At 47.4% G+C, this 14,109-nt stretch overlaps 1 protein-coding gene and 1 long non-coding RNA gene across 2 annotated transcripts in view; both read left to right on the plus strand.

Annotated features, from left to right (window-relative positions):
* Window positions 1-9,100: 9,100 nt before the first annotated feature.
* PURG (purine rich element binding protein G) overlaps window positions 9,101-14,109 on the plus strand; it is a 16,852-nt gene continuing 11,843 nt past the window's right edge. Inside the window, exon 1 of the mRNA XM_018570641.1 lies at window positions 9,101-9,332. The gene's annotated coding sequence lies outside the window, so the exon portion shown is untranslated. The remainder of the gene's footprint in view (window positions 9,333-14,109) is intronic.
* LOC108798841 overlaps window positions 9,341-14,109 on the plus strand; it is a 16,525-nt gene continuing 11,756 nt past the window's right edge. Inside the window, exon 1 of the long non-coding RNA XR_001941980.1 lies at window positions 9,341-9,441. This is a non-coding gene — a long non-coding RNA (uncharacterized LOC108798841). The remainder of the gene's footprint in view (window positions 9,442-14,109) is intronic.

Genomic DNA, 14,109 nt, shown 5'->3' on the forward strand with positions numbered 1-14,109 from the left:
CCGAATGAAGAGATGTCATACAGAGTACGCTCGTCCCTCAGGGGTGTTCATGTATTCCAGCCAGTAAAACCACGTCTTAGAGTAACACTCCTGTCTGCCCTGAGAGGACAGAGTCATGTCTTCCATCACCCTAATCTCCTCTACCCTGCGTATCCACATAGATATTGTAGGGGGAGAGGAATTCCTCCAAAGACTAGGAATGCAGGATTTAGCTGCATCCAGCAAGTGACGTACCACAGATCGGGAGTAGGCTTTCCTCGACATAGGAAAATTGTGCATTAGGAAAATGGTGGGTTCTATCGGTATGTCAGATTCCGTAAATTTCTGTACAATATCACGAACCGTGGCCTAAAATCTTGATAAGGCTGGGCAAGACCAGAAAATATGGAGTAGGGTACCCCCGTCTGCGTTGCATCTCCAGCAGACGTTGGCTAATCCATCATATATTCTGTGTAAGAGCACCGGTGTGCGATATCATCTCATAAGAATCTTATATTTAGTCTCCTGATGTTTAGTGCAGATCGAGGAACGTAAGGTAAAGTGGATAACATTCCGACATTGGTCCTCTGATAGAGTGGTCCCAAGCTCCTGTTCCCAGCGTATCAGGAACGCGGACTTTCCTGGTGCTTTAGGCGTTGAGAGAATAGCGTAGACCTCTGAGAGAGTGTGCCTCGTCGGGCCTCTAGAGTCACAGAGTCTCTCAAACGACGTACATGTGGTTCCAAAACACGCCGCCGGTGGTAGAGTAAGGAAGAAGTGTCTCAACTGGTATGCTTTCCACGGATCCAAACCAAAAACTCCTTCCGGAGCAGTAAGGGATGTCATGGAGGGCCACGCGCCTCCATGTATAAAGTGGGAGGCCTTGTCAGGTTCTTGGCATACAAAGATCGAAAAGGACCCGACAAGGTTCCCGGCGGGAAGGCAGGATTACCCATAATTGGGAAGAGCGGAGAAGCCTCACCCAAACGCCATCTGGTGAATGCTCTTGAGCATACGGAGAGAGTTGTACCAATTAGGGGGTGAGCTCTTATCGACGGGGGAAGAGTCGAGTAGCACCACACCGCTCTAGCCAGGAGATGGGGTGTCATGGATTCCTCTAAGGCCACCCATTGTTTAGTGAGTGGGTGTCTGCACCAATCAACTAGTCGGACCAGATGGCTGGCCGTATAGTATTTCCGTAAGTCGGGAAGTGCGAGGCCCCCTGAGTCTTTAGGTAAAGTCAGAAGGGTGCGGCTCAAGCGGGGATGACGGTTAGCCCAGATAAACTTAGTCAGCAACGAGTTGGTCTGACGAAAGAACCTGTCTGGAACCGAGATTGGTAGGGCTTGAAAAAGATACAGGAATTTAGGCAATATAGTCATTTTGATGGCGTTGCACCGCCCGAACCAGGAAAAGAAGCCCTTCTGCCAGTTGGAAAAGAGCGTGCGTACCTGTGCTAAGAGACGTGGGAAATTGTAGGTAAAGGTATCTCTCACGTTCGGGGGTATGAATGTGCCCAGGTATTTCAATACTTGAAGTAAAGTTAGTCTGCAGGGAGCAAGTGAGTGGAGTTAGAAGTGAGACACCCATAGCGGTGGATTTGCTAAAGTTGATCTTCAGATTGGATAACTCACCGTACGCAGAGAATTCCTGCATGAGATTAGGCAGGTAGATTACCGGGTTGGTAAGAGAGAACATCAGGTCATCCGTAGGCAGATACTTTGTATTCCGCTGATCCCATTGTAATTCCAGTTACATCAATATTAGACCTAATGTGTCCGAGGAAGGGCTCCAAGGACAGGGCGAACAGGAGTGGTGAAAGGGGGAAGCCCTGTCTAGTGGCATCGGTGATTGGTAAAGGGTCTGAGAGGACAACAATTACCTTAGCACACGCCGTTGGAATGGAGTACACTGCCGAGACCCAGGATAACATGTGGTCACCCAAACCAATATGTTTCAAAGTAGCGAACAGGAATTCCCATGAGACCCGATCGAAGGCCTTTTTGGCATCGGTGGAGAGAAAGAGACATGGTATTTTAGATGTTGCCGCGTAATGGACAAGGTGACAGGTCTTGATCGTGTTATCGCGGGCTTCCCTGGCTGGGATGAATCAGACTTGGTCATAGTGTATCCGGTCAGGCATATGAGGGCTCAGTCTAGTCGCCAATATATAACAGCTTCAGATCGGTGTTGAAGAGTGATATAGGACGATAGCTTCTACAAGAAGAGGGATCTTTACCTTCCTTAGGGATAACTGAAATATGGGCAGACAGAGAGTCTCTAGTGAGCCTAGAGGAAGAAGGCAAGGCATTAAAGGCCGTTGTAAAACAGCCTGTGAGTTCTGCCATCAAAAGCTTATAGTATTGAGTTGTGAAGCCATCGGGGCCCGGTGATTTTCCGGACTTCGTAGCTTTAAGCGCTGCGGTAAACTCGTCCGACGTTATGGGAGCCTCCAGTGCAGTTCTGACTTGCGCGTCCAAAGAGGGCATAGCGCTCGAGGCCAGGTAAGAGGCGATCTTATCCTGTAAAGTGCCCCTGGACGTTGGGTCAGGTGGAGGACTCAGATTGTATAATTTGGAGTAGTAATCTCGGAAAGCATTAGCTATAGCCTTCGGGAGGGACACTTTAGTTTGGTGGGGTGTAACCACACAGGGCACATGAGAGCTGCCGTTGGTCTCTTAGTGCTCTAGCCAGGAGCTTCCCGCATTTATCTCCAGATTCGTAATATTTCCTTCTACAACGTGTGAATGCCGTTTTCACTCTATAGGAAGTCAGTGAGTTTATCTGTCTGCGTACGGAAAGTAGGTCAGCGGGTCGGTTTATGTCGAAGTTCCAGATTGTGTAAGGTGCGCAAAAGATCTAGCAATTCAGCATCCCTACGACGCCTAACTCCTGAGCCATGTTTAACCAGAACACCGCTGATATAGACTTTATGGGCTTCCCAGAGGAGGACCGGATCGCAATCCTCCACGTCGTTAAGGTCAAAGTAGGAGTGCAATTCCTTAGCGACATCGGCCAGGATGAGCGGGTCTTGGAGGAGGCTATCATTAAGGCGCCACTGCCACGATTTGTGTGAAGGGCGGTCAGAGAGGGCAATGCGCAAGGTGATAGTGCCAATATCCATGGCGGTTATCAGCACTAAGTGTTGATGTGGGACAAAGAACATGTCTTTCCTCGGATATGTATCGTGTGGTGTAGAATAGGTGTAGTCCTTCACAGTCGGGTGTTGACGCCAGGCGTCCACCAGCTGGGAGCGAAAGAAATGGAGAATACGTCTATTAGCCGTCGGGGAAAGGGATGACGAACCTGAAGATGAGTCCAGGGACGGATCCATCGTTAGATTGAAATCACCTCCCATGATTAAAATCCCCTCAGTATAGGTCAATAGCTTATCCAGAACGCTTTCCAGGAAGACTCCCTGGTTGAAGTTTGGGGCATAAATTGCCGCGAACGTAACCGCCGTGAGGCCTATCCTGCCCTTCAAGAGCAGATAGCATCCCTCGGTATCAGTCTGGCAGTCCACAAAACGTCCAGGGAACCCGCTTAGAAAGAACTATAGATACCCCTCTGAATTTGGATGTCACATGGCAGGAGTGGTAGGAGAATGGATAATGGAAATATCTGAGCGAAGGAGCAGCGTCAGCTCTAAAGTGGGTCTCCTGTACGAAGGCTACATGATATCCCCATCTTGAGGTCTTGCAGCAACGTTCTGTTTTTCAGGAGCGTTAAGGCCCTCAGCGTTTATGGTGACCAGCTTCAGGTCCTCCATGTCCCAATATGCAGAGGGGATAGAGGGTGAGCAAAAGGCAGCAGTGCGGGGTCGCAGGGGGGAGAAGAGAGAGGCAGGAAGAAAGGAAGGGATGAGAGGAGAAGAAAAATAGGAATAAAAGAGGGAAAGTAAAGAAGAAATAAGGGGGTGGGGGGAAGGGGGGGGTTGGCAGGGGTTGGGGAAAGTCCGCTAGATCAGCAGAGCAGGGAACTTTCTAAGAGAGGTCTAAACGTCGGTGGCAAGAGCTCCAAACCGGGAGGTCTGAAGTTTGCCTGGCCTAAGGGGGGAAAAAACTAAAGCGAATAGGCTTGGCAATGGGTCACGGAGCGATTAAACCACAACCCGCTCCGGGTCACAGCTTCTTAGGAAGAAAAGTACAGGTTAATGATTGGCATCTGAACATTCTAAACAACTATAATATGCATATATCCATTGGGGTTCCATTTGCGGCCGATGAAGGGCAGCCACCCCAGCTGAGCTGACTGCCCTCAGTATGTCGGATCTCTGCTTCCTCCGGTCTCTTAGAGCGCCGTGTCTCACGAAGCAGAGTGGGAGGGGCCAGGTCCGCCCGCCATTGAGTGGCGTCTGGCGGCCCACGCTGCATTGGAGAGCGGTGCGAGGCCTCTTCTCAGCCTGGCCAGAAGCCCCATCAAACAGGCGATGAAAAGCCGATTTAGGGGTCGACTTGCGCCCCTTCCGTTTACTCTTCTTGGACATGATGGGAGTTGACGTAGAAGCGGTGCAGAATCCCGATAACTCATGGGCTGTACCCAGAGCCAAAAGGAGTCCGCTACCTCACACGGCCATTGCCAAGCCACGCCCCGATTTTGTCACTTTCTATATGGATATTTATGAGAATTTTTATACTATTACCCAGATAGCAAGGATAACTTGCCACAAACTTGTGTCAGGGTAATATTGTAATTCTTGTTAACTTGCTGCACAAATTCCTGGCAAGCTGTAGACTTGCAGAACACTTGCAGCACAAGTTCTAGTTGACACTTTTTGAATTTGTAGCAAATTTAGTCTACAGCTTGCCAGGAATGCGATCGGACGCGTGGCAAAACTTTGCCCGCGTTCCACTGCAAACGCAAAAAATAGGGCTGGCTCTATTTTTTGCGTTTGCGGTGGAACGGAACGCAGGCAAAGCGTTGAAAGAGCCACGCGTCCGATCCCCCCGCGTGTGGGGGCGTGGAGGTGGTGCCATTGAATTCAATGCACCGCCACACCCCCTCCCGCCCCAGAACGAAGGGGGAGGATCGCGGTGCGTTCCAGCAGCTACCGCTCTGGAACGCACCGCTTTCGGTGTGAACAAGCCCTAAATACTTTCATAAATTGATAAAAATAGGAGCAATGCAATAAAACCAAGATGAAATGCTTGACATTATTAGACAAAGTTCAAAATAGCAATAAAAAAACCACAGAAAGAAAAGACAAAACACTTTGTCACAAACTCTCAAAAGAGAAAACAAAACGAAAAACATACCTTCCTAGGCTAAAGCATGCTTCATATAACACATTGACACAAGGTCTGAATTTAGAGTCTCAGTGCAGCTAAGGCCTATAACCAGGGCTTGAAAAATTTGATGGTGTCTCACCAGTCAGTCACAAATGTCACCAGTCAGCATGACCGGACTATAGCCTTGCAATTTATGTTAACATTTTTTGGGGAGAAAGATAGAGCTTTCTTTTGGAGGTATATAATCACCACTGGGGGGTGTTATTTTTTTTTTACTATATAATAAAAAAAGTACCATAAATGTAAAAAACTAAAAAAAAGTTTTCCTATGTTATGTTATAAAACATTTATTCTTACCCATATTTTTAGTAAAACATAAAAGTCGGGGTCACGTCGGGTAAATAGACACCAAACATGTCAAGCCTTAAAATTGCGTGCGCCCGAAAAATCGCAAAAAACGCCCATAGGCGACGATTAAAACGCTTTTACTGCTCATCAGTTTAGTGTTATCAGTGATTAATGGCTCTAAAATTATTGCTCTCACTCCGACGTGAGTGGCCATATGTAACATGTGCGGTGCAATCATCGTTTTCGCGCATAGGCGCAACCGACTCATATCTGCGTGTGTATGTGGGGGGCAGGGACTTCAAAATAAATTAAAACATTTTTTTTTAATGCTTCTTTATTTTTTTTTATGATTCTTTCATTTTTGTATTACTTTTTTTTTTTTTTACACACAACTTTATTGCTATTACATGGGGGACTAAGAAGCTCCATATGTGATAGCCAATTTACATGACAGGTCCTCTTTATGCGAGCCCACATTGACATTGTCTAATGAAATCGGCTTCTAAAGAAATCGGCAGGCGGGCGGGCGAGCAGGAGGAGAAGGGGGACAGAGCGGCAGGGGGTGGAGACAGAGGGAGATGGGGGCGGAGATGAAAGAGGACGTGAGGAGACGGGGACGGAGCGGCATGAGACAGAGGGCGGAGACAGTGGGAGATGGAAGAGGCCTGTGAAGACAGGAGGCAAAGGCAGAGACCGCGATGGAGGAGGCGTCACCAAGGGGCCAGTCGAGCGGCGAGGCTGAGACGATTGGGCGCCGAGGCAGCCGTGAAGGCTGGGCTTCCCGTGTAAGGTAGGAGCACTGTGCTGGCAGGGCCCAGCATAGCTTATGCACCGCCCACCAAAGAGTCACAGGTGGGCTGTGCAATACCTTTTGGTGGGCTTTGCAGGATCCATGGGGGGCTCTGCAGCCTGCAAAGCCCACCACAGATCCTGCACAGCGCCCCTGAGATCCGGCAGACTGCAGGGTCTCAGGGGATCTCTGCAGGATCTGTGGGGGGCTTTGCAGCCTGCAACCCCCCCACAGATCCTGCAGAGATCCCCTGAGACCCTGCAGTCTGCCGGATCTCAGGGGCGCTGTGCAGGATCTGTGGGGGGCTTTGCAGCCTGCAACCCCCCCACAGATCCTGCAGAGATCCCCTGAGACCCTGCAGTCTGCCGGATCTCAGGGGCGCTGTGCAGGATCTGTGGGGGGCTTTGCAGCCTGCAACCCCCCCACAGATCCTGCAGAGATCCCCTGAGACCCTGCAGTCTGCCGGATCTCAGGGGCGCTGTGCAGGATCTGTGGGGGGCTTTGCAGCCTGCAACCCCCCCACAGATCCTGCAGAGATCCCCTGAGACCCTGCAGTCTGCCGGATCTCAGGGGCGCTGTGCAGGATCTGTGGGGGGCTTTGCAGCCTGCAACCCCCCCACAGATCCTGCAGAGATCCCCTGAGACCCTGCAGTCTGCCGGATCTCAGGGGCGCTGTGCAGGATCTGTGGGGGGCTTTGCAGCCTGCAACCCCCCCACAGATCCTGCACAGCCCCCTGAGACCCTGCAGACTGTAGGGCCTCCAGGGGGCTGTGCAGGATCTTTCGGGGGCTTTGCAGGGTCTCGGGCCTGTGCAGGATCTGTGTTGGGCTCAGCCAACCATAGACCCCGCAGAGCTCACCACAAATCCTGCTAAGCCCCCCTGAGACCACAGCTTTCCTGCTATGCTAATAGCGGAACATGTCAATAGCTGGATACAGTGTTTGCACTGCATGCAGCGAATGACAGGTCACGCAAAAAGACAGGAAGGGGTGGGGTAAATTTAGTTGGGGGGGGGCGCCCGAGTTTTGCCTTGCCTAGGGCAGCCTCAAACCAGAATACACCACTGCATTCAGGGACCACCAATTGAAATAGATCTGACTGACCCGGATCGCCTTGGTATGCGATCCGGGCTAGTCACAATTAGGCAGCGGCAGCCAATAAACAGGTAGGTTAGACGGCTGCTTCCTCCTCGCTAGGACCCCGGGAGGCCCCCGCAAGCGGCCGTCTAATCTGCCTGTTTAGAGGTCACCGCCGCTGCCTGATTGTGACCGGCCCGACTACAGAGGCGATCCGGGACGTTCGGGTCCCCCGTGAGAGCCGTACAAGGCCGTAAGGCAGTGATGTTGAACGTTTCTTAAACCCGAGCGCCCAAACTGCAAAACTAAACTTATTTTCAGCGCTGGCACTTTGAGATAAATACATTGATTTTGCGTCGCAGTTTGGGCACTCGGGTTCAAAAATGTTCGCCATCACTGCTGTAGACTGACAGTAGAAGGCATCTGGTAGGTGATGCTGAGAGACTAGTTGCCCGTCAGGCCTGCCTCCCCTTAGACGGACAGTAGGCAGAGCTTGATGGGTGATGCTGAGATACTAGTTCCCCATCAAGTCCGCCTTACTTGTGATGGACATTGGGTGGTCAATTTCACAGCCTCAAGCAGGCTGACAGTCCTGACACATACTAGTGTTGATATGATGTAACATTTGGGGGCAGAGCCTTAGGGGTAATGGTAGAATGTTAGCTCCCCCATCAGGTCCCTGAAGAGTTGGGACTGACTTCAGATGACAAATCCTCAGCATTAAAAAGGAGAACTATGAGGTGAGTGAAAATCACTCAGCCTCATAGTTCGAGCCGACGTGTGACAATGAAACTGTCACACATCGGCTCAATAGATTGGGAAGTGAGCGAACACATACTGTCGCTCGCTCACTTCTCGATCATGTCCCTGCAGAGAGCCGTGACTGTCACTCACGGCTAACTGCAGAGATTCCCCCCTTCCCCTGTCCGATCCTCCAGCGCTGACGGGCGTAACGGACGGGGGAGGGGGCAGGTACAGCTGGCTCTGCCTCTGGATAGGCAGAGGCAGCTGTCAATCACGCAGCTGGGTGGATCTGGACAGTAATGTTGGGATCCGTCCCGGCTGCAGCGATCTCAGTATATCACGATACTGAGCTTTGGGTCTCGGGAGGATGCTGGTTTGTGTCCTCCCCGTGACCCTGGGGAGAACTATGGGGAAAAACACTGACCCCCATAGTTCTCCTTTAATGCGCGGTTCAGTGCTGCAGGCAGCAGGAGAGGTATTTACTTTTTTCTTTACAGGAAACGTTTCTATTGCCACTTTCATTTTTGCAACAGAGTTGCTAAAACATAAGTTTAATATATTATTATCTATTTTAACTACTGTGTGCATGTAATATTATGACAAAGATATATATACACATACAGTAAATATGCATGCATGCACATTTGCAGTCAATAAATATCTACTTGTGATCATATAACATGAGTTGTATGTTGAGTTGTCTCTACTAGAACACCCGTTCCCTCCTCTCGCTCTAGGGCACACATGGTAGGATCTCAGTACACGTGAGTAAAAAGTTGTACTTACTTATCAACTGTCACTGTATGGCTATTAGAACTCCCTAGAAACACATGTTAAGAGCAGTGACTCCACACTGACCCATGGACTGCCATCCTTGTTCAGTCGGCGCGCCGTCACCCGCTCAGCTGAAGCCAGCGAGGCAAAACTCTTCCGCCCTCACTGTAGTCGGCATTCTGATTGGTCAAGCCGTATCTCCCACAATCCTATCCGCCAGTACAGACAGCTTCCGCCTTGTCAGGCTTGTCTCCAGGACCTTGCCGCTTCGTGGTGGTGACGTCATTCTGCGCCAACGCGCAGATGGAGAAATCATTCTTGGACGGCCATGAAAACAGGAGGAGCGCTGGTGTCCAGGCTGAACCGAGGAGCGGGGAGGCCTGCAATGTAACAGTGAGTAAGAGGCCTTTCCTGCTGTGTACGGGGTAAATGCATGGAAGCCTGTGACAGGACAGACATGGTGCAGGGACCTGTCACCCCCTCCTCCTCTGCGAGCCTCTCTGTAGCCCTCTGCTACACAGAGAGGGAAAGCTGCAAGGTCAGGAAAGGATTGCTGTACCATTTATTGGCCACTGATGTTTTCCTTTACCCTGTGCATGGCACTCCTCACGGATGTATATCCCTCTTACTTGTATTATGCATATGGGGTGCTATGGATTTTGTCAGCTAGCTTGACACATGCATTCTGACCATTGCCATGGAATGTCAATGCAGAGGGGGTAAAGCCTAGGCAAATATGCTTGATCCGGCCATCCGGTTAATGCTGGTACATTTCCAACCACGGCGTTCGATTGCCCCAATGCCTTTTCTTTTGTTCTATTTTTAGCATGCAGTTGCAAACTTGTACCGTGCATTTGCCCTGAGTAAGCAGATGAGATGTCTGATGGAAGCGAGAGTGATTGCTGTGGGATGTTGCATTGTGCAAGTATGCCCCCTGTTTCTGTTAAAAGTAGACGTCAAACCAACCAATAAAATCTAATAAGCTTTAACATAGAACCGCCAACTTTTATTTTTTTTAAATATTTGGGTCCCCCTCCTGCATAGAAGAAAAAGGTGCCACAGCTTTACTTACCCTCTCCACGTTCTAGCTCCTCGGTCCAGAGATGGCAGATCCACAGTCACATCATTCTGTCAATTTCTTGTGAGCCCGGTCTGTTGCTGATGCACCCCTGAGGGTGCGTCATAACGCAGGTTGGGCTCACGGTATACCAGGAATGAGCGACACTCATTGCATGTGCAGGGGGAAGGCCCGCCGCTGCTGAAGAAGAGGAACATCTTGTGATGTCACTGGACCAGCTAGAAGACTGCAGAATACCTTAGTATGTATGGATGATTTTTTTTTTTTTTTATATAAAAAAGAGGGGAGGGCTGTGGGGGACAGGTGAGTGGGGTTGTTTTGTTTTTTCTTACAGTTGGAGTTCCACTTTAAATGTGTTTAATGTAAATTTCAAAAGTAGTATTCGATCCTTTCAAATTAACAGATTTCATTAAAGCAATACCTGCCATGAAGAGTCTTGTTCAGGTGCATGCTGTTGCAAGGTGACAACAATGTTTCTGTTCCTCAGTCGCTTACTTGAGTTGTCTCCCTATTACATGTGCTTCCTATGGAGGCTATAATTGGCCATTCCATCACTCATCACACAGTCCTATTCTGTCGTTTTGACCATCGGGAAGTCACCCCTGAGCAATGACATGCAGTCATCATCACCGGAGCAAGTGCTAGTATACAGGAAGAGGCTGCAGGAAAACCAGCAGTGCTGAGATGCAACTAATGATTATAAAATAAGCTGAAAATAGCATTTTCCACAATAAAGCAAACTAAATGTGATCGTGTCATGGTTCACATCTACCGTAAACCATAAACAGTACAATAGATCAAATCTAAAAGATTTAGTTGGATGTCATGCTTACATAGTCGTTAACAATGTTACCTCATTTATGTGGTTTTCTAGCATATCAGCTGACACTAAGATAAGCCTGGTTAAGACTTCCTTAAATCTCATGGTTAAATAGCCATTAGCAACCCTAAACTCGCTATTATCCGGCATCCAGAGGGATTTGTAGATTCCGGATAAATGTAGTTTCTGGTTACTAGTAAAAATGGCTCTAACTAATGTCATACCCCATACTATACCATATCATAAGCTCTGCATTTACGTCATATTAATATTGAAATGCAGTAATCAGATGCAAATTAAGACAAATAGGCACACAATCGTTTCCAGGATAAAACATGCCACAGATAAGCAGAAATGTGTGCACACAGGGTTTTGTTGTTTTTTGGCGGTTAGATGAGAGTTCTGGTTGAATATCGGATAACAGAGTTTACTGTAATTTATTACTATGGCATTAAGCTTTCCAGCACCAAGGACAGCACTGGAAATGGAAAGATAAACTCTCTGCAAGACTTAGTTGGGTGTCATGGTTATTTGTCATTGGCACCACTATATAACTTATTAGTATGGTCTTTGACCTTTCAGCACCAAAAAGGAAAGATAAACACTTAGTTGGCTGTCATGGTTATTATTCTTTGGGAACACTATATATGTTATGCTATTTGGCCTTTCAGCACCATAGACAGCACAGGAACATGAAAGATAAATGCTAGGCAAGGCAGGGCTATTCACAAAAGGGTGAAGAGTTTGGAGAAGGCAGGAGAAGTGAACAATCTAGGCCAACATAGCTGATTTTGAGAAATTCTCCAGTTAAGCTCACTTTCCAGTTCAGCTATATTATCCTACATTGTTCACTTCTGCTTTCTCCAAACTCTTCACCCTTTTGTGAAGAACCCTGTTAGTTTGGTTTCATGGTTAATAGTCTTTAGCAATGCTTTCAAATGTATTATTGTGTTTGGTCTTCCAGCACCATGGGCAACATAGTAAAATGGAAAGGTGAACTCAATGGAAGCTGATTTTAGAGTGTCAAGATTTAACTGCTGTCTCATTTAGTAGCGTTATTTCATTTTCCAGCACTATGGACAGCACAGTGTTTGTAATATAATAAATATTGATATGTATTTATGTATTGGGAAAAGGATGTGCAGAATGCAACCTTCAAGCAATATCCAGGCAACCTTGGTTCTTTTCTATATAGCATGTGTTTGATACCATAAACGCTTGACAATTCCAACACAGTGTATACAAAATAATATAATAGAAAAAGCCCAATGAGTCCCTGTCAAAATTCTAGGTTCTTCCTTTCATGCTTTAGGAAGGATACAGACACACCACAAGCCCAGCATATATGTTCAATCTTTATATGCACCTATGTGTCTTCCATGCATGTGCATGCCTCCATGTACTCTCTTCCTATGCCTCCTCATCCTTTTAGCCACTTTAATTTTTTCCTTGATATCCCAATTTAAACTCGCTAATTTACTAAATTTGCAAGAAGATGATTGGTTGACCAGATAAACCCTTCTCCTTGATCTTTCTATAACGGACACCAGCTATCCTATGATAGCTGCACAGACAGGTCCTTCCTTTAAAATGCCTAGGACCCTTATTTGCCATAGCATTTAATTCCAGTTTGGATCACGGTTAGCAATTTTTAAATGTCTGGTGCCATTCATTCTGTCGGTCCTAATAACATATAACTTGGGTGTAGTAACCCCACAGTTTAATTTACCTTTTGAATAGCATTAGAAAAGGAGGAGTCTGTCATTCTATCAGTCCCAAGGAGTAAATGCACATCAAGCGGGTACTACCAAACATCAAATTAGTATTTTTCTGTATATGTACATCATATAGATAGATATATCACCACATACAGTATATATACGCACTCGATCAGCCATAACATTATGAGCACCCCCTAATATTGAGTATCTTCCCCTTTTGCCACAAAAACAGCCCTGACCCATCGAGGCATGGACTCCACTAGACCTCTGAAGGTATGCTGTGGTATCTGGCACCAAGCCCTCAGTAGCAGATCCTTTAAGTCCTGTAAGTTGGGGCCTCCATGGATCAGACTTGTTTTTCCAGCACATCCCACAGATGCTCGAAATGGATTGAGATCTGGAGAATTTGGAGGCCAAGGTAACAACTCAAATTCATTGTTGTGTTCCTCAAACCATTCTTGAACCATTTTTGGAGTGGGCAGGATGCATTATCATGCTAAAAGAGGCCACTGCCATCGGGGAATACCGTTTCCATGAAGGAATATACTTGGGTCAGTAACAATGTTAAGATAGGTGATTTGTGTCGAAGTAACATTTACATGAATGGCAGAACCCAAAGTTTCTCCGTTGGGTGAATCCGTTGGCTTGCCTTCTTCCCATAGTGCCTCCTGGTGCCAGGTAATCAACACACTTCCACCCAGCTATCCACATTATGTAAAAGAAAATGTGACTCATCAGACCAAGCCACCTTCCATTGCTCTATGGTACGGTTCTGATGCTTATTTGCCCATTGTAGGTGGTTTTGGCAGGCCCTAAACAGCCTGCAGCTCCACAGCCTCATACACCACAAACTGCGATGTACCATGTGTTCAGACACTTTTCTATTGGAACCAGCATTAACTTTTTTAGCAATTTGTGCTTCATTAGCTCTTCTATTGGATCAGACTACGTGAGGCAGCCTTCACTCCCCACGTGCACCCACCCATGACCCTGTCGACGGTTCACTCTTTTTTTCTTCTTTGAACCACTTTTGGTAGGTCCTGACCACTGCAGACTGGGAACATCCCTTCAGAGCTGCAGTTTTGGAGTTGCTCTGACTCAGTTGTCAAGTCATCACAATTTGACCCTTGTGAAGTCCCTCAAATCCTTACGCTTGTCCATTTTTAAAATTTATTTTTTCTGCTGCTAACACATCGATTTCAGGGCAAAATATTTACTTGCTGCCTAATATATCCCTCCCACTTCCAGGTGCCATTGTAATGAGATAATCAATGTTATTCACTTCACCTCTCGGTCATAATGTTATGGCTGATTGAATTGGTGTATATGTGCGTAGAATTGCTACCTAGAGATGTATTGAGTGTATATACAGTGGCTTTCAAAAGTATTCACCCCCTTGGCATTTTTACTATGTTGCATTACCATCTGGAATTAAAATAGATTTTAATTAGGGGGTAAATAGGGGGTTTATATAATTTGATTTACCTAGTACAACCACTTTGAAGATACAAAACTTGAGCGTGCATAACTATTCACCCCCCCCCCACCCCC

Source organism: Nanorana parkeri, unplaced genomic scaffold (genome assembly GCF_000935625.1).
Source record: "Nanorana parkeri isolate BGI_ZX_2015 unplaced genomic scaffold, ASM93562v1 scaffold1564, whole genome shotgun sequence".
NCBI lineage: Eukaryota > Metazoa > Chordata > Amphibia > Anura > Dicroglossidae > Nanorana > Nanorana parkeri.